The 26,926-nt window shown below is 37.6% G+C and overlaps 1 pseudogene; it reads right to left on the bottom strand.

The window, feature by feature from the left end:
- Window positions 1-25,392, bottom strand: LOC111529317 (annotated as a pseudogene).
- Window positions 25,393-26,926: the final 1,534 nt, after the last annotated feature.

Raw genomic sequence — 26,926 nt, 5'->3', positions numbered from 1 at the left:
TCAAAGTGCGCTGATAGAAACTCGACAACGACTTCCAATTGAAGTTAGACTTGCGAAGCTCCCAGTAAATAGCCTTGTTGCTCGAAGCAACTCCTAGAGGAGAAAGGAGGATAAAGGCATAAGGAGTTAGGGGTGGTGGTGTGTGACTTGTGAAATTGAGAATCACTAAAAGCTGTAGGTGAAGGGGAAGGTCCACAGTACACAGAAATAAAAGGCAGCTCCATTGGCCAATGTTACATTTTGGAAGTCGGAGGCTAAATTGGCTCATGGTATTTAGCTGTGCATAGTGATTATTAACAAAATAATACACGTAATTCTTAACAAAATATTAGAAGCCTCAACAGCAGAAAAATAAAATCTATTTTAGAAAAACTTAAATCTTGAGAAAGGGAAAAAAATAAAGTGATAGACAAATTTTTACACAGAACAGACACGGACACGTTATCTTAATCTCACCGAGGCTTTGGGCCATTTTAATTCTTTTCCAAACAAATTACCTTAACATTTCTAAGGGACATGGATGTCTTAAATTGATAAGTAGAATGTCAAGCATCACTTCCAGTAACAGGAAAAGAAGCCACCGTCTTTAATTTTTACATCTAATTGACTTCAGTTCAGGTGTAGTCAAATGTATATTATTTCTTAACTTGACACCTTCCATTTAAGAGGTCTTATTTTATATGTGTCAGAGTCACAGGTGTGAAATTAGTCACTGGGAAGGCTAACTGTTCCAGATTCTTTTGACCTTATGGCTGGAGGGAATTTAATTGTAACCTCATAAAAAGAAAGGAATTCTGGCCACTAGGGAAGATGATTACGTGGTCATTGACAATGTGAACTTGAATGGCTACATTAGCTCTTTAATTATAATGAATCAAGAAGAAACATTCAAGGTTGGAAAGGAGGCACCTGGTAGGGGATAATGACAGGTAGTTATGCAAATAGTATCAACACTTACAGAATGAAGAGGCTGGAGCTTCTTTGAGCCAGTTTGGATATTTCAGCCAAGAGAAGTGCAAAACTCACAAAAGGTTCATTGTCAGTCATTAAAATTACTGTCAGGTGGCACACTTCTATTCAGTAAACTGCAAACTGGGGTTTTTCTTGGCTAGGAAAGTGGCTGTGTTGTCTCCCTGGAATTCTTTATGCTATGTTTTTTCCTTCTTTTTTTCTTTTTTTGTCTGTGTCCTTCTATGTTGTCCAGGCTGGGCTTGAGCTTCTGAGCTCATGTGATCCTCCTGCCTCTGCATCCCAAGTAGCTGAGATCACAGGCGTACGCTCTTCATGCTAATTTAGTATTAGTTCCCTTAAATGTGAATGGAGGGAGAAAGGAAAATAAAATAGCTAAAATCAATAGAGTATATCGAAAGCTCCCAGTAACCAAGTTTTCTTCACATAAGTTCTTACAATTAAAAAAAATTTTTTTGTTTTTTAGTTTTAGCTCTGGCTTTAAATTCTATCATCTCAAAGCACCCAGGGCTGTTCTTAATGCACAGAACATAGTCATTAAGACTAGATAAATAATGATTGAAGGAATGGATAATTATGGGAACATGAATGTTATAAAGGAGAAATAAAAGCAACTCAAAATGGAATTAAAGGAAACAGCTTCAGTATTAGATCTCAATTTACATACCTTCTATAACACTAAAAATAGACGTATTTCTTAGAATTCTTTAAAGAAAGGCTGTTGAGAACACTTGTGAGATAATCATTTTTAGTCAGAGATGACTTAATTAAGGTAAGGATATATAAACAGCTTTGACCACCCGCAGGCAAAGTACTGTTGTTTGTCAGAATAATGAAACTGGTTTCTGTTTATAGAAAACCAGACGGTCCTCATTGGAGTTCCTTCTACTAAACAATGAAAAAAAATGCCCCTGTGAAAAATACATTTTCTTAGGATGTAGAATCATTACCTTGGGTGGTATGTTTAGGGAGAGAACAGTTATTCCTCACTGCTAATGCTTCCTTCCATGTGGCTAGAACTTCTGTTAGAATCATTTCCCTCTGCCTCTCTTGCTACTTCTCTCTGGGGAAAGAGGTTTTGTTTAATATGAAAATTTGGGAGAAGACACTGAGCCTCACCCTCTTCTCCACTGCCATCCTGCCCATAAGCACACATTAGTGGTTCCTCGAGGCCAGTCTTCTCAAAATGTGTTCTTGGGCCAACACATTTTGTACCAGCACCTGGAGACGTGAAAATTTGTTACATAAATGCTAAAGATGGCCTCTGTATATTGGGCCTCTTTACTCCCTCACAGGAGGCTGGGAGCAGTGAGCTCAAAAGCCCAGCAGTGCCAAACTCAATGTTGACACACCCAATTGTTTTAAACATAGCCCAGATAAGTAGATTCTTAGCCATTTAGAGCCTTTTTGTTTTGCATACCCTGTGAAACTGCACCTGACATCTGCCAGCCATTGATAGGAGAAACCCTGCATCTATACCAAGACTCCTAGGTCTGCTGCCCTTGGGAACTCATTGACCCAGAGACTTTGCTGGGCTACTGAGGGCCCCAATTAGTAATTGTAGTTCTCCCCTCTAATTCCGTCTCTCTCGGCAGTTCCCTTGTCCTCGTTCTCTTCGGAATTGTCTCATGCTCTGAGAAACTCCCCCAGGAGCAGACTTCTCAGTGTCACCCAAATCAAGCTTGCTATGTGTTACTGCCCTCTCATGGTCACATCATTTTCATCAGCTCCCAAACCCCTGGAACTCACTCGAGAATACCACATTTTCTGATGTTGCCTCAGATCTATCGAATCAGAAACTCTTGGGTTGGGCCCAGTAATCTGTATTTTAGTAAGCCTAGCAGATGATTCTGTTGCTTGTGGGAGTCTGAGAAAAACTGCCTCAAGTTTTATACTTGAGCCTACAGCTCAAGTATACTTGAGAGCCTACAGCTCTCCAGTATATTTGCTGTGACCTGGCATGTAAGTTTCTGTATTACTTATCCAGTGCTGTGTAACAAATTGCCTCCAAAACTTGTTGGCTTAAAACCATAAACATTTAGTATCTCAGTGTTTGTGGGTTGAGAATTTAGAAGTTTAGAGGAGTGGTTCTGCTCAGGCTTTCTCATGTGGGTGTAGTCAAGGGGGTTGGGGCTTCAGTCATCTGGGGGCTTGAAGGCTAGAAGATCTGCTTCCAAGGTGGCTCAGTCACATGGCTGCTGGCAGGAGGCCTCAGTTCCTCACCATAAGAGTGCCTCCACAGGGCTGCTTGGGTAACCTCATGACCTGGCAGCTGACTTCCCCCAGAGAGAGAGATTCATGAGAGAGCAAGACAAGTCATAATGTCTTTTGTGACCTAGCCTCAGAAGTCACATTTGTCATCTTCACAGTATCCTATTAGTCCTATGAGTCAGCCATATGTAGCATGGAACAGGGCTACATAAGGACATGAATACCAGGTGGCAGGGATCATTGGGCCCTCCCTCTAAATCAGGAATGAAACATTGGCAGCCTGAGTCTCCCAAACGTGTCTCAATCATCAGAGGTGGTAGTTTACTTCTTTTTATACCCATGCCTCATTTGATGGGGGGAAAAGCCATGTTTTTTACTAACCACCTCAAAACATAACATAAAAATTATAAATCATGGTGACCTTTTTTGAATAAACTTGATAACTAATAAGTTATATATAATCTTTAGGATATATCTTTAATCTTTTATATATATCTTTATATCTCCATATATCTTTAATCTTTATATATATGGATAAACTATATATCTTTTTGAATAAACTATATATCTTTACTGGGATGTCCCATAGCACCTCAAGGACAAAAACTCCTGATCTACCCCACTGTGTTAGTCTACTTTGAATTGCTATAAAGGGATATCTGAGGCTGGGCAATTTATAAAGAGAAGAGGTTTATTTGGCTCACAATTCTGTAGGCTGCACAAGAAGCATGGTAGTAGCATTTGCTCAGTTTCTGGTGAGGCCTCAGGAAGCTCACAATCAAGATGGAAAGTGCAGGATGAGCAGCCTGTCACATGGTGAGAGGGAACAAGACAGGAAAGAGGAGGTGCCAGGCTCCTTTAAACAACCAGCTCTCATGTGAATTAACAGCAAAAGCTCACTCATTACTGGGAGGAGAGCACTAAGCCATTCATGAGGGGTCCACTTCCATAACCCAAACACCTCCCACTAGGCCTGTCTCTAACAGTGGAGATCACATTTCAACATGAGATTAGGAGGAGATGAATATCCAAATCATACTACCTAGGAAACCTATTTTTTTCTTTATTTCTTTTTAAAGTAAAGAGCACCACTATCCACCCAGCCCAAGTCAGAAGCCTGGAAACCTGACTCCTTTGCCTCAAGTCCTGTTACTCACTGAGCCCTGCTTATTCGATCTCCTGAATGGCTCTCAGATTGGACCACTTCTCTTCTTCACCAAAGCAGTCCCTCAACAAGATTGTTGCAATGATCTCCAGCTGGTCTCCCTGCCTTCCATGTGAAAAATAGTGTAGAGGCAGGACAAAGTGGAGGCAAGGAGACCAGCTGGAGATGTCATGTCAATCCAGTTGGAAGAGTCATGGAGAGGGCTAGACCAGTCTGAGAGCGATTCAGGAGATAAAATGAACAGGACTCCCTGATTTCTCTAAAGTGATATCTTCTTTCAATTCTTTGGTGGTTCTCCTTTGCCCTCAAAGTCCCAATTCTGAGAAGGCTATGTGAGACCTTCATTGCCTGGTTTGACTTACATCTTCAGCTTTCTTTTGGACGCTATCCTGAGCTAGTCAGAACTTGTTAAATCCATCATTGCCTATTTCCACTGAACACCAAACCCTTTTTATATACTTTCTCCTCCACCTGAAATGCCCTTTGCCCCACCCTGTTCACTCAAGGAGCTTTTATTTGTTCTTCAGATCTTGGTTTAGATGTTCCTTTTTTTGGAAGTGTGACCTTTTGGGACTTTCAACTTTGGATTAGAAGCCTTTCTATGATCTCCCTCAGCATGGGGTAGTTAACTAATCATAGCATTTACCAGTATTGAAATGTCAATTTACTTGACTCTCTCTACCAAACTGTACAGTGCTTGAGGCAGGGACCATGTCTTATGGACTTTTTTATGCCAAGTCCCTGCCATATGTTTGGCACTTGATATCATTTGTTGAGTGAATGAATGCTTTTATACTTATTTAATGTCTTTTGCTTATTATCTCAGTGGAGGGTTGTCTTGTTGCTTGTCATCTCATTATTTGGTTTATGTTTTGTCCTTCCCCCTTCCCACCCCCATGCCTTCTTTCCTCTTTCTACTTCATTTCTTTTCTTCATACATTCCCAAACATTTGTAGAGCTCCTGCGGTATCCCAGCGAGTGCTTTTGTAACTTCTACCACTTCACACCTTCTGAACTGGATTTCTCTACTTGCTGTTTTTAATTTTTACTATGAAAGGGGGTAATTTTTAAGATTCTTCTAACCTATATCTAACCTTGTAATGAAGATAGTGGACAATGCTTGAGATGCTTGAAAAACTACGCTAAATGCTCAGGGATGCGGTGACTGGACCCATGGCAATGCACAAGTCTAACTTTATTTTCTTAAACACATAAAAATACTTGGGTGAGCATGTTTACTTGGGTTCCTTCTAGAGGAATATATTTATGAAGAAAAGGACACCCAGGTTATCTGCAGTACTTCACAGTGTGTGGGTGGATGTTAATGTGGCTGTCTCCAATCAAATCACAGGGAACTTATCTGACAGTGGTGTGCTGGTAAATTAGCTGTCTGGAAAAAAAAAAAAAAAAAAAAAAAGCCCTGATGTGTAGCATTTGCCAGTTTTCATGGTATAAATACTCTCCTCCTGGCTGATTTCAGGCTACTAATATGACATCACTGAATATGGAGTTGGGAAGTGATAGGGAGAATCGGCTCATCATTGCTGTAGCGGGGCATGGGTTTCCAGGAAGAAAGTCCTGGACAACTATTGTGAAGTTGTCTAGTGTTTTGTCTCCTTTTCTGAAACTTGTCCTAACCATAGCACAGTTGTCACACAGATTATTCTGACGGGAACAATCAGAATGATGGGAATAATCGGCTCAACTGAGCTGAGCAAAGTACTTTCTAGAAAACTTAAATTGGAATTGCTTTGGCTGGTTTCACGAACAGAGAAGATATAAATTGGAACTAGTACTGAGACCATTTCCTTCAAATGAGCTTAGAACAGAATAAACCCACCTGCAGCGAGAAAGAAGCAGCAACAGGAGATGGAGAGAAGGGAATGTCTGGGTTTGTACAGCTCTCAAGCAGTGCTTCCATCTATGGAGCTGTGAGACTCCCTTAGCCTCTGGGCTTAAGCTCCATGTTATCTGAAAATCAAGATCTTAATAGTACAAAGAATCTGGCTGAAAAACAATCAACAATACCTTTCTTTTCTAATTTATCTCCCAACCACCTCTTCAGAAATTAACCTCTGAAATAATAAATCCTTGATTATAGGTTTAAGAGAAAAAATGGTTCTTATAGATAAGAAAATCTCTTTCACAACAGCAACTTCTAATAGGCCAGTGTTTTTCAAAGCATCTTTCCTGGACCTTTAGGGTCCAAGAAACCCTAGAACTCTGTGATGTCTTGGTGACTAGAAAAACAAGTAGAGTGGGCAGAGGTCCAGGCTCCAATTGTAACATCACCTAAAGCAGCTCTGGGCTTATGTACTTTAGAAAGATGTTCTATTTGCAATTGTATTCATAGAGTTTTCCCTGTTGAAGCCTTAAGTAAAATTGGGAAAGGGTTAGCTCACCTTCTGTATCCTTAGTGCTCCCTTTCTGCTGCTGCTGTCCTCCTAGGCACCTGGCCTCACCCTCTCTTAGAATCTTCCTGCCACTGCTTCCTGCAGAAGCAGCTCTCAGGAAAAGGCAGGTAACTTACAGTATATGAGGATAAAACTGATAAGTCTAAAGGTGTTAACTTTATAATACTATCTGCATCTCAGTGGAGGACAATGTAAAGCCCAGGGAAGAAGCCATAGTCATAAAATTTCAACCGTAGTCGAAGAGGTAGATGTGGATAAAATGGAAATATTTTCCTGCAACTTCGGAATTTTCCACGTAGACAAAACTAGTCCTTAATGATATTTAGCCAGTACTCTTCTTGGATCAAGATTTTGGATTGTTTAATCGATCTCACACTTCTCTAAGTGGGGGATGGCATACCTAAGTCACAGCACTAGGGAGATAATCAACAGGAAGATGGTCATGTGAATTTGGAAAAACAATCCAAACCTCAAAACAATACCTGTGGACACCTCTGAGCATAATCATTGATAGAAATTTGTGAAGCATGGTTCCTCAATGTGGAGGGCAGAATAAGGTGTAGAATACACTTTGGTTGAGGAGTTCTAACATGCCTGAGGCTTCAGATGGAATAAAACACATTCCTCAGAAACCTCCAGGAGAGGAGGAAGTATGGCATTTTCCACACATGTCTAAAATGTGGAAATTACCTGGATTCCCATAGGTTTTCTTTAGAGACTGTAACCACATGTAACAGGATTTTATAATGAGCACATTCCCTTTGAATGTGTTCACTGTAACCCCTAGATTATATTATGTATAACCTAATTAACAGGATATTGAACAGATTTTCAGTTAGTATACTAAAGGCAATTACAAATTAAATACTCGACAGTTTTAGGGAAAAATAGAAAAGGTGATTTCGTTACTACATGAATATATAACATAAAATAACATGCACTCTTTGTGTCCTGTCTTTTGTTTTTTGTTTGCCATTGAATCATTTGGCTCTGATATTTTGCTATGAATCTTGTTTGCTGGTAATTGTTTTCACTCAGTTGGGCCATTTATATATGAATTTCATTTTAGTAAAATTTTATCCTGATAAGTCTCTTGTTTGCCTATCTTAAATTTACAGGCTAAATTTTGTTCAATTAATAATCGTTTTATTTTTTCACATTTTTTAAAGGCTTTCTTACAGATTTTTTTTTTTTTTTTTGAGACTGAGTCTGCTCTCTTGTCCAGCCTGGATTGCATTGGTGCCATCTCGATTCCCTGCAAGCTCCGCCTCCCAGGTTCACACCATTCTCCTGCCTCAGCCTCCCGAGTAGCTGGGACTACAGGCGCCTGCCACCACGCCTGGCTAATTTTTTGTATTTTTAGTAGAGACGAAGTTTCACCGTGTTAGCCAGGATGGTCTCCATCTCCTGACCTCATGATGCGCCCACCTCGGCCTGCAGAAGAACTGGGATTACCCGCATGAGCCAGCGTGCCCGGCCATAGATTTTCTTTTGGTTTTTTATTGTCATGGTATTTGGTGGTGTGATTTGATCTTTTTTTATGAAGTTTTTTTTTCTTTTCAATGATGGGATTTTTCCATCATTCTGTTTAGATCATTTCCTGTTTCCCTGCCACTGAGTGCAATTTTGTCATACCTGTATGACTACATATTTTAGAATTTGATGCTACCTCTCATAAGATTTTGGAAGACTACAAGAGCAAAGATTGCCTAACATAAAATGTTTGTCATGGTCAGAGCTTTCTTTAATAAGGTCAATGAACACGTCAATTAAGCATCTGCTACTCTTCTTCCCTATGCCAATGGGATGAAAATAGCCACCAAGATGAGCCAGAATGGGCACTTTTCTGAATATCTACTGAGTGCTGCTGGAATAGAAAACCCACATGCCGTTTCCTTTACTCTTTATAATAACCTCCAATGTGAAGGAGGAGCAGCCTCAGTTTACTCATGAGTGGTCTTATATGTGTATCAAGGGAACACAAATTTCCTGGTGCTGGGCATTTTCTTGCATGTTTCTATATACATCTTAAAAGCTGTCATAGACGGGCACGATGGCTCATGCCTATAATCACAGCACTTTGGGAGGCCAAGGCATGCGGATCATCTGAGGTCGGGAGTTCGAGACCAGCCTGACCAACATGGAGAAACCCCATCTCTACTAAAAATACAAAATTAGCCAGGCATGGTGGCATATGCCTGTAATCCCAGCTACTCAGGAGGGCTGAGGCAGGAGAATAGCTTGAACCTGGGAGGCAGATGTTGTGGTGAGCTGAGATTGAGCCATTGCACTCCAGCCTGGGCAACAAGAGTGAAACTCCATCTCAAGAAAAATCAAAAAACACAAAACTGTCATAGGTGTAAGCTTTAGGCAGGCTCGCAGTACTTCTGACAGCCTGATGTTCTGGCTGCTGCACTATTTCTCAAATGATTTCTAAATATTGGTGGCACCTTTGATTTGTTCCTTTCTTTTTGTGAAGGGGGACTAGAATAAATTGAATTAAAAGGAATTTGTCATAAATGGCTGCTATTAATATTTTCCCAACTGATTTTGCCCTGTAGTAGAGATTTCTAGAACTGAATATTTAGGATCTACTGGCTTTGATTTGTTTACAGGTGGATCAATTGTTTATTCATGTAACAAATATTTATAGAGAGAACTGACTGTGTGAAGTTATTTGTTATTTCTAACTGTTGTCATCAAAAGAGGATGGAACCCAACTGGAAAGACTAAGAGCGAGGCACATTTCTATAAAAAGAAAGAAGGTATAAGGAGATGAGGTTATGGTTGAGGGTAGTAAGATAAAGATTGGGGGGTGCATGGGAGGAAATGGTCTAGATTTGTTGGCTAAAGGTTGCCAGGGACTTTTGGAGGAAGATATATACGTTTAATTTTCATGGAAACATCCAGGCTAGGTATTATTAGTCCTTTTTTACAGTTGAGGAAATTGAGGCTGCTCAAGGGACACAGTGACATCTCTATAAAACCCTGTGCCATTGTGGTAGGGTGTCTGGGGGTGGGGGCACAAAGGTGAATATGGGATAGAGATGTCTTCTTCTGAGCCACAATATGACATGTTCCAGGAGTATTTATATGTTTTGTATCACATACAGCATAAACCCTCGTTTGTGTCACCACAAAATCAATAATGAAATATTGTGAATGAGAAAAGCTATTCTGTGAGGGTGTATGAATATAATTCTTGTGAATAAATTGAGTTTGGACATTTTGGATTACGCCAAAGGTCCTCAGTCTTGCATGAGGGTGGTACTGGAGGAAAAATGAAGCTTTTAGAAGTAAAATGTTTCCAGAGCTTGAACTCACATCTGCTGAGGTAGAGGCTGCTATTTGTAATGCCTGTGTTTAGTTCAGAATTTGTTAATAGAGGTTACCCACAGGTTTTCCCAGAAGTATCTCATTTACGGACTGGACACTGTGGCTCACGCCTATAATCCAGCACTTTGGGAGGCTGATGCAGGCGGATCACCTGAGGTCAGGAGTTTAAGATCAGCCCCACAAACATGGTTGAAATCTTGTCTCTACTAAAAATACAAAAATTAGCTGGGCGTGGTGGTGCATGTCTGTAGTCCCAGCTACTCGGGAGGCTGAGGCAGGAGAATCGCTTGAACCCGGGAGACAGAGGTTGCAGTGAGCCGAGATCGCGCCATTGCACTCCAGCCTGCATGACAAGAGCAGGAAGCTCTCAAAAAGAAGAAGAAAAAAAGTATCCCAATCACTCTGGTAGCTCCAAAGACACAGTGGCCACACAGGAGGTCCCAGGACAAACAGGAGCAATTGTGGAAGGAATAGACTGCTATCCTTAATTAAAAACAAAACAAAACGTCGACCAACCAGTTAATGTTCTTTTGTGTTATTCATGAGAAATTCAACTGTTTTTTGTAGGTGCTTTCTTTTCATGTTGAGATGTCCTACCTATCAAATAACCAATCTGCAAAGATTCATTGAACAGGAAAGAGATGACTGTAGAGTCTTGATAATTGCATGCAGCACCGAGGCACCTTAAAAAAACAAAAATGATGGAAATATGTTGTGAAATCTCATTTCCCAAGCCACACTCATAGCTGCTTGTTCCTCAAGTCTAGTTTAAAAAACCCCATTTATGTGGAATAATTGGCTTCTTTTTATTCACGGTAAGAATTATCTCACCAGCACCATTGGCATCCCCTGACTGCTTGTTAGAAATGGAGGATCTCAGGCCCCACCCAAACCTTCTGAATTAGAATCTGCAGTTAAACAAGGTCCACAGGTGATTCGTATGTACATTACAGTTTGAGAAGCACTGCTCTAAGGCAATTTTAGGCTCTGAGGTAGATGAAAAAAATACCAGGAATATCTTTGCCCTGCCTGAGCTTGCATATAATGGCAATTAGTTGAAAGCACATGAATTAGCCATTAACAAAAGGCAGTAAGAGCTCCGTGCCAAGCCAGTGGTACCCACAGAAAAGGCTGTAAGTATTGGGAGAAAGAGCAATCACATCCAATTAGGTCTACCAGGGAAGATTTCAAGCCAGCTGCTGCCTTCTGGTATTTCAAATTCTTTTAACTTCCAGTGCGTGCCATAGACCCCTGTAGCCCTAGGGGGCAGTGTGGTATAGTAAAAGGCAGTTTGTGTCACTTTCCCAGTGTTACTCTGTGGTAGCCCTGGGATCTTGGGAAATCACTCAATCCCCACTGAACCTCAGTTTCCTGAGGAATAAAATAAAATACTCTTTCCTTATAGGATTGTTGTAAAGATTCAATGGCAAATGCATATAATGTCTAGCACACATCAGGTCCTCAATTTCTCCTTTTCCCATCTTCCCTTTTGTCTAATCCATAGTTAACCTAATTGGTAGTTACAATGAAGAAAGCTATACTATTTATTGATGTCCAAGCATGTTCACATGGTAAAGGAAATACATCTGAAAGAAGCTGTCAGTGGTGGCTGGTTTGATAGATAGCTAAGTTTCCTAGTGGGTAGCACTTGCGGAAGTAGTCTAATCAAGTGCTCATGGTGGTCTATATGAATTCAGAAGATGGCTACAACCTTTTGCTTATTTTCTTACCTTTCAAGGTAGTGTTAAGCCCAGAGCATGGCTGTGTTGCAGTGGTGAGAACCTCCATAGGCCTAGATCTAAAGCAGTGGTTCTCAAGCTTTGGTTGTATGTTGGAATTTCCTGGGAATTTATAAAAACTCCTGGTGCCTCGAATTGGTTCCAGACCACAGAATAGACTTTCAGGGGTTGGAAAGTTAGTTAAGTAAGCACACCAGGTGATTTTAATGTGTTGTCAAGGTCGAAAACTATTATAACCTGTGCTTTACAGGCTTAGTACCACTATAAACCATTCATTACAGGCTTAGTACTTAAGTGTAAGCAAGTGACAGGCTTCTGTCCTAGTGGTGTGGCTTGCCTGTCAAACACATACGGTTCTTGTGGCTTCTGAGAATTTTAAGTTTAATCTGTTTAGAGTGTGACAGTTGAAAAAGAAAATCAAGTTCAGCATTATGTATCCCAATGTTACATTTTTTTTTTTTTTCCAGCTTTAAGTGGGATCCTTGGGTCCTTGCTGGTTTCATTCTATAATTTTTTTTATAACATTTGGAATACTTGGTGCTATCAAGTTTATTTGCTTAGAAATTTGCATTTCTAATTTCTCTTTATCTCTTTATGATAGAGACATCATTTATCCTCAATCTTTGGGGATAGACTGATTTGTTTTCTCAATATTTGTATGTTTTCTAAATTTTTATGAATCTTCCTTGGGTATTTTCAAGAAAAAGTAATCAGTAAAGAGACTTAAGATCCATTAAGAGCAACTTGGGGAGGTTAAAACACACAGTCCGGTGTCAGTGTGACTCTGAGCTCCTTCTATAACTTAAAGTCTGGGAAGCAATAAACATGTTTGGTTCATGTACAGTGACTGGAGATAGAGACTCACTTCCTCCCAGGACTGAAGTGAGGATTAAACCAGTTAATTCTCACAAGTGTTACAAACAGTGCCTGGTGCTTAGCAAGCACTCAGTAAGCATTTGTGTATTTTATTATTCCAGGAGCAGGGTCAGAATGTAAGCAATGTATTTGGAAATGGGGTCATACAGTAGCTGGCTATAATAGCAAAAGGCTTTAAATCTTTATCTTTATAAAAATTTGAGAATGTTAAAGAATAAAATAGTGTGTGTCACAATTTATTATCAATAATTGAAAGAGTTTGTGGCAGTTCTGACACCTCCTGGTGGTTCCACGTGTTTTCCCTGGTGGAAGGGAATGCATGGACGTGGCGTGGGCAGTGCTGTCAGTATTATGATTAGCCAAGAGATTTTTATTTTTATTTTAAAATTTCTGTATAACTTACAAAGACAACAGAGAAATCCGCTGAAATAACTAAAGCATCTTTAGAGAATGAGAACTATATATATTTTTGACATATTACTATTTTATAAGGTTATCTCCACATCTAATTCATCAACATATCATATTCTACCTTCAAAACAGACTTTAAATCTGTTGACTTCGTTGCTGCCAACACTGCTCAATCCTAGTTCTGCCCTCTGCTTCTGTTCCAATCTAGGACTAGTAGTAATTAACTCCCTGTTTCTACAATGTACTAAGTAACAGTCCAAGTGGTCTTCTAAAGCACAAATTGAATCCTGTGGCTTCCAGGATTAAACCCTCTCCAGTTCTTTGGAGTGCTTAATTGCCACATGCTGTGTGGAAGAGGACACCTGTGACAACTCCATCTTCCTTTTAGTACCCTAGCAGTAAATGGTGTTCAGTGCACATTTTTACACAGTATGCTAAAATGATCATAATTCTTTAATTGTGTTGGGGGTTTTAACAGAGGGTATATATTTTTCTATATAATTCTATTTTTTATTTTGATTTTATTGTTCATGTTAAGATCTGAGCCAGTTTTAATAAATATAGATGATTCACAGGAAGGTACAAAGCAAATAGTATGTATTTTCAGATTGTGTTTTAATTTTAGTTTTAGAGAAATACAGCATACACACTGCATATTTAATATTATTTATACAGTTTAAAAGTAACAAAACAAAATGCAATAATAGAGCAAAATAACAATTTTTGAATGCCCTTGTAAATACCTCCATAATCTCATCCCTTTCTTCTCCCCTTTACAAGGTAACTGCAATTCAGAATTTTGTATTATTGGCTTTTTTTCTTTTGGTTTTTGGGTGAATATACTTTTTTCCTTTTTCTTTATTTAAAAATTTTAAAATTGTATACTATTATATACAATGCAATTGTAAATATACACATTATGTACAACATGATGCTTTGAAAGATGTATATGTTGTAGAATAGCTAGATCAAACTAACATAGTGCCTTTCATTATTTTTTGGGGATGAGAGCACTTAAAATCTTAGTGACTTTTAAAAATACAAAGCATTATCATTATACTTACTAGGCTGTACAACAGTTCTCTTGAACTTACTCCTCCTATCTAACTGAAATTTTGTATCCTTTGAGCAACATCTTCCCAACCTTTCCTTCCCTCCACTTCAGCCCCTGGTAACCACCATTTTACTCCCTGCTTCTGTGAGTCCAACTTTTTTAGATTCCACTATTTAGAACATGCAATATTTGTTGTTCTGCATCTGGCTTATTTTGCTTAACAGGATGCCCTCCAAATTCATTTATGTTGTTGCAAATGACAGAATTTCCTTCTTTTTAAAGACTGAGTAGTATTCGATTGTGTACATATACAACATATTTTCTTTATCCATTCATCCACTGATGGACACTTAGATTGCTCTTGTATCTTGGCTATTGCAAATAATGCTGCAGTGAACACTGGGGTGCAGATATCTCTTTGACATATTTTATATCCTTTGGATGTCTACCCAGAAGTGAAATTGCTGGATTAAATGGGTAGTTCTATTTTCAGTTTTTGGAGCAACTTTTATACTGTTTTTTATAATGGCTGTACTAATTGACATACCTACAGTGTACCGTGGTCCTTTTTCTCCACATCCTGATCAACACTTGTTACCTTTTTCTGTATGTGTTTTTTTAGAATAATCATCCTAACAGATTTGAAGTGATACCTCATTGTGGTTTTAATTTATATTTTGCTGATAGAGTGATATTGAGCATTTTTTCATATACCTGTTGGCCATTTGTATATCTTCTTTTGAGAAATGTGTATTCTGTTTTTTTACCCATTTTAAAAATTGTTTCCTTGTATTGTTTGAATTCTTCATATCTGTTTGATATGAACCCTTTATCAGACGTATGGTTTGCAAAAATTTTCTCCCATTCCATAGGTGTTCTCTTCACTCTGTTGATTGTTTCTTTGCCTGTGCAGAGCTTTTTAGTTTGATGTAATCCCATTTGTCTATTTTTGTTTTGTTGCCTGTGCTTTTGGAGTCATATCCAAAAAACCAATATTATGAATCATTACCCTTATGACTCATAATAGTTTTACAGTTTCAGGTCTCACATTTAAGTCTTTAATCCATTTTGAGTTGATATTTGTATATGGTGTAAGATAAGGGTTCCATTTCATTCTTTTGTATATGGACTTCTAGTTTTCTCAACTCCATTTGTTAAGACTATCCTTTCATCGGCCAGATGCAGTGGCTCACCCTTGTAATCCCAACACTTTGGAAGGCTGAGGTGGGCGGATCACCTGAAGTCAAGAGTTTGAGACCAGCCAAACCAACATGGAGAAACCCCATCTCTATTAAAAATACAAAAAAATTAGCTGGGCGTGAATGGTACATGCCTGTAATCCTAGCTACTCGGGAGGCTGAGGCAGGAGAACCACTTGAACCTGGGAGGCAGAGGTTGCGGTGAGCTGAGATTGCGCCATTGCACTCCAGCCTGGGCAAAAAGAATGAAATTCCATCTCAAAAACAACCCCAAAAAACAAAATTCTTTTTCCATTGTGCATTCTTAGCTCCTTTGTTGAAGATTAGTTGACAATATCTATGTGGATTTATTTCTGGGTGCTGTCTTCTGTTTCATTGGTCTATGTGTCTATAAGTCAGTACCATATTTTGAAAAATAACTGTAGCTTTGTTACATATTTTGAAATCAGGAAGTATGATTTCTCTAGCTTTGTTCTTTTTCAACACTGCTTTGGCTACTCATTTGTGGTTCCATAAGGATTTTAGAATTTTTTTCTATTTCTATGAAAACTACCATTGAGATTTTGATATAGATTACATTGAATCTGTAGATTGCTTTGGTTAATATGAACACTTAAGTCTTCCAGTTCATGAACACAGAATGTCTTTTCATTTTTTGTCTTCATCTCCCAATGTTTTGTAGTCAGTATATGTCTTTCAACCCTTTAAATTTATTCCTATTTTATTCCTTTGATGCTATTGTAAATGGGATTGTTTCCATCAATTCTTTTGCAGTTTATTGTTACTATATAGAAACACAACTGATTTTTGTATATTGATTTTATACCTTGCAACTTAGTTCACTTATTGGTTATAACGTGTGTATGAGTGTATGTGTGTATGTGTGAGAGCATGTGTGTGTGTATATGAAGTCTCTCGGGTTTTCTATATATAAGATCATGTCATCTGCACACGGAAACAATTCTATTCCTTCATTTGATTTAGATGTTTTTTATTACTTGTGTAATTACTCTGGTTAAGACTTCTAATACTATGTTGACTATAAGTGGTAAGAGTGGGCATCCTTGCTTTGTTCTTGATCCTTGGCTTTTCTTTATTGGGAGGCTTTTTGTTTTTTTTTAAATTACATATTCTATCTCCTTACATAGATCTGTTCAGATTCTGTTATAGATCTGTTCAGATTTTCTACCATGATTCAATATTGGTAGGTCGTATGTTTCTAGGAATTTATCATTTCTTCTAGATTATCCAGTTGTTTGGTATATAATTGTTTATAGTAGTTTCTTACGATCCTTTTTATTTCTGTAACATAAATTGTAATATCTCCTCTTATTTCTGATTTTATTTGAATTTTTTCTTAGTCTAAAGATTTGTCAATTTTATCTTTTCAAAAAACTTATCTTCATTGATTTTTTTCTATTGTTTCTCTACTCTCATAAATTCCTGTCTAATATTTATTATTTTTCTATCTGCTACTTTTGGGCTTAGTTTATTCCTTCTCCCTGCCTAGTTCCCTCAAACATAAAGTTAGGTTATTTGGAGTTCATTCTTTTTTTTTCTTTTAATGGACATCTAGTTTTTCCAGCTTCCTTCATTGAGAAGACTGTCCTTTTCCCATTGTATATTCTTGGCTCTTTTGTTGAAAATCAGTTGACTATATACGTGGATTTATTCCTGGGCTGTTTCTTCCATTTCATTGTCTGTATGTACATTTATTACTATAAACTTCTCTCTCACTGTTCTGCTGCATCCCATGGGTTTTGGTATGTTGTGATTTCTTTGTCTCAAGATATTTTCTAATTTTCCTTTTTATTTTCTGACCCACTGGTAGTTTGGGTGTGTGTTGTTTTATTTCCACATATTTTTGCATTTTTCAATTTTTCTTCTATTGATTTGTAGTTTTAGTCCATTGTGGGTAAGAAGAGATCCTTGGTATTTTAATCTTTTTAAGTTTAATATATATTTGAGACATAATTTTTCCTAGAGAAAGATCCATGTGCACTTGAGAAGAAGTGTGTCTGCTGCCATTGAGTGGAATGCACTCTATATGTCTATTAGATTCCTTTGGTCTAAAGCAATAGTTCAAGTGTGTTGTTTCCTTACTGGTTTTTTGACTGGATGTTTTTATTGAGAGTGGGGCATTGAAGTCTCTCACTATTTTTATATTGCCATCTATTTTTCCCTTCATTTCTGCCAGTGTTTTCTTTATACATTTAAGTGTGTTAATGTCGGATTTCTATATATTTATAATTGTAATATTATCCTAGAAAACTGACCATTTTGTAATATAATATCCTTCTTTGTGATGGTTTCTGACTTAGTCTATTTTTTTCCTGATACTAATATAATCACTCCTGCTCTATTTTAGATGATTTTTATGAAACATCTTTTTCCATCCCTTCATTTTCATCCTGCATTGGTCCATAAATCTAAAGTGAGTCTCTTGTAGATAGTATATAGTTGGATCTTGGTTTTTTTTTTTAATCATTCACTTATTCTTCATGATTACGGAATTTAACTTACTTATATTTAAAGTCATTTATAGGAAAGAACTGAACTTAAAATAGAACAGTCTATTTTAAGCTGATAACTTCAATTGCATACAATAACTCTATATTTTTACTTCTCACCCCACTACACTTTGTTATTGATGTCTCTACTTACATTTATTTATGCTTTGTATTCATTAACATATTTTAAAACTATAGTTATATTAATACTTTTATCTTTGCCTTTTATACTAGAATTAAAAGTGACTTGGCTAGGCGTGGTGGCCCATGTCTATAACCTAGCACTTTGGGAGGTCAAGGCAGGTGGATCACCTGAGGTCAGGGATTTGAGACCAGCCTGGCCAACGTGGTGAAACCCCATCTGTACTAAAAATACAAACAATTAGCTGTGTTGGTGGTGGGCGCCTGTAATCCCAGCTACTTGGGAGACTGAGGCAGGAGAATCACTTGAACCTGGAAGATGGGCAGAGAGCCGAGATCAGACCACTGTACTCCAGCCTGGACAACAAGAGCAAATCTCTGTCTTTAAAAAAAAAAAAAAAAAGACTTATTCACTACTGTTACAGTAATATAGGATTCTGTGTAGGTTTATATATTTGCTTTTACCAACGTGTTTTACACGTACTTGTGCTATTGTGTTTCTAGTTATAAGGGGGGTCTAGTGGTGATGCACTTCCTCAGCTTTTGTTTGTCTGGCAAAGTCTTTATATGCCTTTCATTTTTAAAGGATAGTTTTGCCAGGTATATTCTTTTCGATTGACAGTTTTTTTCAAGCATTTTAAGTATATCATTCCACTGTCTCATGGACTGCAAGGTTTCTGCTGAAAAGTTTGTTGATATTCTTTTGAGGGTCCTCATGGATGTAAAAGCTGCTTTTCTATTGCTTCCTTCAAAATTCTTTGTGTTTGACTTTTGGTAATTCAATTATAACATGTTCTGGTGTGGATTTCTTTTAGATTTATGTCATTTTGGATACTTTGTACTTCATAAATCTGGATCAATTTCTTAAGATTTGGGATGTCTTCAGTCATTATTTCATTTGAATAAGCTTCTGATTTGTTCTCTTTTCTCTTTCTGAAACTCCTGTACTTTTTATGGTCCAGCTGATGACGTCCTTTAAGTCCCTCAAGCTCTTTTGCTCCTCTGACTAGATAATATTAAATGACCCATCTTTTAGTTTGGTAGTTCTTTCTTTTGCTGCTTCTAATCTGAAGCTCGCTGTAGTGTCAACTAGCTTCTTGATTTCTCACAATGGGAATTGATCCATGTATTGCTTTAAAATTGATGTGTCTATGGGGAAAAGGAAACTTTAGAGCTCCTTATTCTGTAATTTTGCTAATATCTTGGCTTACTTTTTAAAAATGCATTTACAACATAGGTATGATTTCCTGGGTAATATTAGTCTGATTTTACTTTTGACCTGTGTGTAAATGGAGTCACACTATATATATTCTTATGTTTAGCTTTCTTCCCTCAACATAACTTTTGAGATTCACCTATATTGATGAATGTAGGTGTGGTTTATTTACTTTTACTGCTGTGTCATATACTGTTGCATAAATGTAACACAATTCATTTTTTCATTCTACTCTTGTACAGTTGTGTTTTCACTTTTTTGGTATTGCAAATAATACTCTTATGAACATTTTTAGGTATATCTTGGTGAGCATATATAACAGCTTCTCTAAGATTCATATGCAAATAAAATGGCAGAATCATGAGGCATGCATATATTCAACTTTAAAAGATAATGCCTAAATATTTTACAAATTGTATTAACCTAAACTTGAGCTAATAATGTCTTCAAATTTCTTTTGTTTTACATCTTAGCCAGTGAGTTTACATTTTTATCAATTTCATTAGAATAAAATGATGTACTATTGTGGTTTTACTTTGCTTTTTCCTGATTAATAAAGTGTGAATTTCTTTTACATGTTTAATGGCCACTTGTGCTTCCTTTTCTGATATGCCTGCTAATATATTTTGACCATTTTTTAATATAGGGTAATTTGTCTTATTCTTAGTAATTTATGGGCATTCTGTATATATTCTGGGCACTAAGCTTTTAACAGTTACAGATGTTGCAAGTATCTTATAGTCTGTGGCTTGTTTTTCACTGCCTTTTTGGGAGATACGTGTGTGTGTGTGTGTGTGTCTGTGAGTTGTCAGCTTTTTGGAATGAAATTCTTATAAATGCAGTTTGATTCACTCTTCTTTTTCTTTAGTTTGCATTTTTTGAGCCTTTTAAGCAAAATTCTACCTTATACCGAAGCCATAAGATATCCCCTGATATTTGTTCCTAAAAGTTGTACCTTTTATGTTTAAATTCTTGATCCATTTGTAATTGATTTTTGTGAATAGTAAAGTGGGTATGGGAATCAATTTTTCTCCCCATATGAGTTGCAATCATTTGTTGTTCAGTTCATTCTTTCCTCATTAGCTGTAGTGGGTAGCACTGTTTTGTATCAGGTATTAACATACACATGGCCTATTTCTGGGCTCTCTATTCAGTTTCATTAGTTTATTTCTTGTGTCAGTATCATGGTGACTAAATTACTACAAGTTTATACTAAATAAATATCCAGGGGGGACAAACATTTCAAAATTTTTTTTTCTGTTAGGGGTGTTTTAGATAGTCTTAGATCATTGGTCTTCTATAGAAATTTTATTTATATTTAAATTTCAGAATCACATTTGCAAATTTCAAAAAATACACTGGTAGACTTTTACTGCAATTGCATTGAATCTACAGAATATATTGGAAAGATTAATTTTTATAATATTGTTTATTTTTGCCCACAAACGTGGTTATAAATTTATGTGTTTAATGTTTTAAAACTTTTTTCTTTTGCCTCAAAAAGTGACATTTAAAGAAAAAATGACAAGATGTCCATTCCTTGGCTCCCTTCCCTACAGCCTCCTGCTGTTCCTCAGCCCCCAAGATTGAATGCTGGCTGGGCCTAGGTAGCAGGACAGCCCCCAAGATGAGGTCAGCCACATTGAGGGGCATTTCCTCAATGGAGGTGTTGTAGAAGGTCCCGATGTCTCAGAGTCCTCTTGTCTTCTTCTGTCACCATGTTAATAGCCACATTCTTACGGTCAAACCATCTACCTCAACTGATTCTGTGGATATAGTTTTCCCTGTTGATGGGAAGGTCATATTTAATGACTAAAGAAAGCTGTTGCATATCAGTATCTCCTGGCCCAGGTCAGTGGTAATCAATACTCTGCTAGAGCCAGAATGAAACTCCCTCTGATCACATTACGTTCCTTTTGGTCCATATCTCCACGCATGGCAGAGACAGGGAAATCTCGAGTGTGCATCTTCTCAGCGAGCCAGTCCATCTTCCTTCGGGTGTTAATGAAGATGACTGCCTGGGTGGCAGTCAGGGTTTTATACAAGTCACACAGTATGTCCAGCTTCTACCTCTCATTCCATGTTGATGTAGAATGGGCAGATACCCTCCAAGGTCAACCCTTTCTTAACAAGATTCCGAATGGGGTCCCTCATGAACTTCTTGGTCACCTCAAGCACATCAGAAGACATTGTAGCTGACGGCAAAACAACCTGGGTACTACTGTTGAGCTTTTCGATTATGTCATAGATCTGGTCCTTGAATTCATGGCTTAACATTTCATCAGCTTCATCCAGCACAAACATCTGGATGTATTCAGGAGACAGGTATCTCCAGTTAAGCATATCAAACACATGGCCAGGGGTACCCACGATGATATGGGGAGCTTCCATCTGCTGTTTCTACACCTCAGCACACACGTTGGTACCCCCAATACAGGCATGACAGGAGGCACCCATGTAGTTTCCTAGTGTCATGACCGCCTTCTGTATCTGCTGAGCCGATTCTCGAGCGGGTGCTAGGACCAAGGCCTGGGTGTCCTTGGTGTCCTTTAGATCTAATTCAATCTGCTGCAAAATCGATATGGCAAATGTGGCCATTTTCCCAGTCCCAGATTGGGCTTGAGTGATCACATCATAACCCTTCATACAAGGTAGAATGATTCGCTGCTGGATGACGAGGGCTTCTCAAAACCATAGGCGTAGATTCCATGGAGTATTATTTTGGAAATTTCTTGGTGTTTCTGTTGGCATAAATACTCCCAATTTTTTTCTCATCTGACTTTTTTGAAAAAGTTTTCTTACCTTAATTATTTTATTTTTAGTTATGAATCTATAAGAGCTGTATGGTTTTCCTATTATAATTCTTTGTTATTTTCATCTAGCATTAAATATATAATTCCACTCTTGTCTGGCTTCCATTGTTGAAATTTTAAATGATAGTCTTGTCTCTGATGTTCCGCAGTTACAATATAATGTAGATTTATTTCTTATTTTTGCTTACAATACATTGTTTCTGAGTCTAAGGATTCATCTTATTAATTATGGGAACTTTCCAGTCATTTTCTCTTTGAATATTGCCAAAATCCACTCCTTTTATTCTTTCCATCTGAAATTTTATACTTCTTTGGTTGTCTATATTAAGTTCTGGGTAATTTTTTCAGATCTGTTTCAGTTCATTAGTTTTTATGCTGCATCTCCATTTAATATGTAACATTTTTCATTTTTTAGATTTTCGCTTCTAGCGGTAAAACTTTGTGTTCTTTCAAAAGTCTGGGTATTTCTGTAGTGTCTTGTTCCACTGTCATACTTTTAATACCTCTAATTCTTAAAATGTATTGAATTTATTTTAACAAGCTTATTAAATTTATTTTAACAAGTTTTGTGAGTCTGATTCTGTAGCTGGTTGTTTTGGTTGACTTCTGTCCATGTTTCCTTGGTCCTTATGTATTTTATTAGTTTTGATTGTGAATTTATGTTCCATGGAATCTTTAGGAGTTTTTTGAAGTGTGGACTTAATATGCCTTCCATTCCTTAGGATTGTGTTTGCTTCTGCCAGATGCTAGAGGATGCTACTAACTTGAGTTCATTTTTAGACTCTCAACTACACAGAAATAAAACTTCTGGTTCTAAATACCTGTGAATATGGGCTCCACCCAGAGCCTCACTTGACTCACTAGGTAGGTGGATATAAGCAAGAATCTTCCCCATCTCCCATTGTCCAACAGAGCTTTTCTTTAGATTGCTTATTGATGATGTCACTTTACAAAAGCCCCAGCTTCACTCAATTGTCTCTGATCTAAAATTTTGTACTCTCTAAGCCCCAAGCTTGGTCTCTTGTCCTCCCCAGTCATGGGACCCATTAGAACTCTGGATTAAAACCACCAGAGATTGGTATATACCCTCAGAGCCATGCTGCTCCAAAGCTTGCCTACCTCTCGGGAAATACGCTTTCTACTATTCCTGGAAATGCCATCCTCCTGATCTCCATATTTTAAATTCCACATATTTCACAGATTTTTTTTTGAGATGGAGTCTTGTTCTGTCACCCAGGCTAGAGTGCAGTGGCATGATCTCAGCTCATGGCAACCTCTGCCTTCTGGGTTCAAGCAATTCTCCTGCCTCAGTCCTCCAAGTAGCTAGGACCACAGGTGCCCGCCAACACCGCGGCTAACTTTTGTATTTTTAGTAGAGACAGGGTTTCACCATCTTGGCCAGGCTGGTCTTGAACTCCTGACCTTGTGAGCCACCTGCCTCAGCCTCCCAAAGTGCTGGGGTTACAGGCGTGAGCCACCATGCTTGGGTCTGAAGTATTCTTTTACAAATAAAATAATAGTAGTTAATATTTGTTTTATTCTTTTAAGCATCAGGACTGTGTTACATGTTTTACATGAGTTATCTAATTTAATGTGCAGAAGAACCCACTCTGGCATGTAAAATCTCATTTAACAATGAGAAGACCAAGATCTTGGGAGGTTAATAACTCATATGAGGTCTGGCTCATACTGCTGGACGGTTCTGGAACCAGACTGTAACCCAAAGTAATCTGACTCCATTGAACCTTTTGTTCATTTCCTCCACTTTTTATAAGAAAATATTTCAAACATACAGAAAAATTGAAGTATAAAACAACGAACTTATATTTGTTGCATTCAACTGTTATAAATTTTCTTTGCTTTCTCTCACTATGCATAAATACATGTTTTTTTGCTATACTATTTGAAGGTAAGTCTTAGATATCTTAGCACTTTACCCTCGATACTGAGACTTCATTCACAAAGTGAGCTTATAACTATCTTCAAAGTGGTCATTTTGTATTTTTTTTATTGCTTTCCTGAAAATGGGGAAAATTCTTTGCTTGAAAGTAGGACTCTTTTATCTTTGAAATCCAAGCTTTAGCAAAGTGTCTGGTACATACCAAGTGAATCAATGAAAAGTTTGTTAAAAAGACCTAGGCTAATAAGAGAGGAAGTAACAGTTATCCAAGAAAAGAAACTTGTTCCAGTTTAGATGGTAAGAAAAAGGAATACGTTGAAAAGGCTACTTGCATTTCCCAGAAAATTATGGTGGAACATTTTACATTGACAAGAAGCAAAGAGAAAACATTCAGGTAAATCCATGTGTACAAACATTGATCCCATTGTCATGCAATATGTTTTTCCCCAGCTAGGTGATGACCCTCCCTACCTGGGGTAGTAATTCTGTCTTCTCTCTGTGTATCTAGCCAATTATGTAGTTCCTGGTACAATGGAATGAATGAATCAATGAATCCATTCCAATATAATGTTTATAGTAAAAATACTTTCCACTTATTACTACTGTTCCTTCTACTGAAGCCAGTTCTACAGATATGATTACTGTTACTGAAACTGTTACTATTACTATCACAGAGATCTCTATGGGGAAAGTAGAGCAAAGTGAGGGAATATTATTCCCATTTTACAGTTCAGAAAGATTTGAAGGGAATTAGTTCAAACTTGAATGTAGACATTCTATCTGCAAGTCTGGTGTTTCCCCTATGCCATTCCTTTTGATCTAGTGTTTGTTGAGCTTTCACTTTGTGCCAGCCACTTTTCTGCAGGTAAAGTAGACATAAAACTCACAGCAGAAACAGCATGTTTGCAGAACTGCTGACTTTACTAATACCTGACATTCTGAAAAGAACATGACAGGTATTAGCTGCTTTTTAAACTCAATCTACTATAATTATGCACATGTTAACTGAATACTAAAATATACTTTTAGTATATATATCTATACTTACAAATTTATAGGTATCACTTCTAAAACATAAGCATTTATAAAATGTATTTTGCATGGATTACATATATATATATATATACACACACACACACACATATATACATATGTATCTGTATATACTTTAGGGACTTCTGCCTAATTCTATATCCATGACTAAGGAAGCAGGAGGTAAGGAAGTTAATGGACTAAGGTAGGCCTGAAATTCCTTAGGGTTGCACATGAGAGATGAAGGCGAGAGAGGAGCTAAGTGATTGCCTTGAATGTCAGCTGGAGTCAGGTTCTGAGTCTTGTGGCCGCTGGCTGCCCAGTGTGTGTGAGTTAACTGTCCCAAAACATAGACCTTGGGTTGTTTGCATACATTTTGCCTCAATGCATCAGCTTCCAGGGGCATGCTCATATTGAGGCGTGCAAAATATTTCTGGAGATAGCACATGACTGACTTTCCCAGAAAAGCTTTTATTGCTTTTGTTCAACTCCTGAGTCAATTCTGTTTATATTATCTTTCCTTCTAAGAGCTTTTTGCAAATACACTAACTGCTACTAATCCACTCAGACTTTTGAAATGATTTTCAAGTATTTAAAGAAAACCAAACATTGCTAATTTCAGGATGAATCTCTTGTGACAAATAGGTATTTACTGGTGATGATCTGGTATGTTGGTTCAACATATTCTCCCGAAGACAGAGTATTTGCCCTGCTCTTACATCTTTATACAATTCTGGTTTTAAAAAATTTAAGTTTAAGTTCCAAGATACATGTGAAGGACACGCAGGTTTGTTACATAGGTAAACGTGTGCTGTGGTGGTTTGCTGCACTCATCAACCCATCACTCAGGTATTAAGCCTTACATGCATTAGCAATTTATCATGATGTTCACCCTCCCCTGCCCACCTGACAGGCCCCAGTGTGTGTTGTTCCCCTCCCAGTGTTCATGTGTTGTCATAGGTTCAGCTCTCACTTGTAAGTGAGAATATGCAGTGTTTGGTTTTCTGTTCCTGCACTGGTTTGCTGAGGATTATGGCTTCCAGCTCCATCCATGTCCCTGCTAAGGACATCTCATTCCTTTTTTATGGCTACATAGTATTCCATGGTATGTATGTACCAGATTTTTTTTTTTTATCCAGTCTATCATCAATGGGCATTTGGGTTGATTCCATGTCTTTGGTATTGTGAATTGTGCTGTATATACTAATTCTTAACCAACAATTTTTTATCCCTCTGGTATTCAGTAATTTATCTGATGTTTATGATGCTTGTCACCATTATCCATAAATCTATTACACAGGAGCAAGGGAATACATTTTAAGTATCAGGCATCAAGTGTAGAAACATGATGCAACTGCTAAAAATCAACTGCAAATTGACATTTTCCTTTTATGTAACATTCAGCCTTTTTTGTAATAACTCTTAATATAATCTCCAGTTTCTCTGCATTGTAAGATGTGTTTCCCGCAAAAATATTGTGAATAATATAAATGCAATCTTTAAAAATAACTTGGTAATGTCTATAATCCTTTGTATTCAAAACTTCAGACTTGTTAGGGGAATATAAAATACGGTTGTAGCAAGAAGTGCATTCTTAATGGCATCCTTAAGCTCAAGTTCAGACCTTAAAGGCATTAATACAGAAATGGCATGGGGTACTTTAGATACCCAGCAAACAACCAAGTTAAAAAAAAAAAAATCAGAAAAGAGTGAGGAAACAAGACAGACAGAGAAATTTTTGTTTAGATTTTACTCATGTAGGGACCTTTGGATCTCATGGAAGGTAAAAGTAATTGCATACCCTTTGTAGGCTGAGTCAAGTGGCCACATGGTGAGAAGTGGCTTCTTGATAGATAGAGCCAGAACAGAAACATGCAAATCTATCTGCTACATTTTATAACCATCTATTCTGTGAAAGGCAATTAAAATGGAAAGTGAAC

Source organism: Piliocolobus tephrosceles, chromosome X (genome assembly GCF_002776525.5).
Source record: "Piliocolobus tephrosceles isolate RC106 chromosome X, ASM277652v3, whole genome shotgun sequence".
Lineage (NCBI taxonomy): Eukaryota > Metazoa > Chordata > Mammalia > Primates > Cercopithecidae > Piliocolobus > Piliocolobus tephrosceles.
This window is presented reverse-complemented; position numbering and strand designations above follow the sequence as displayed.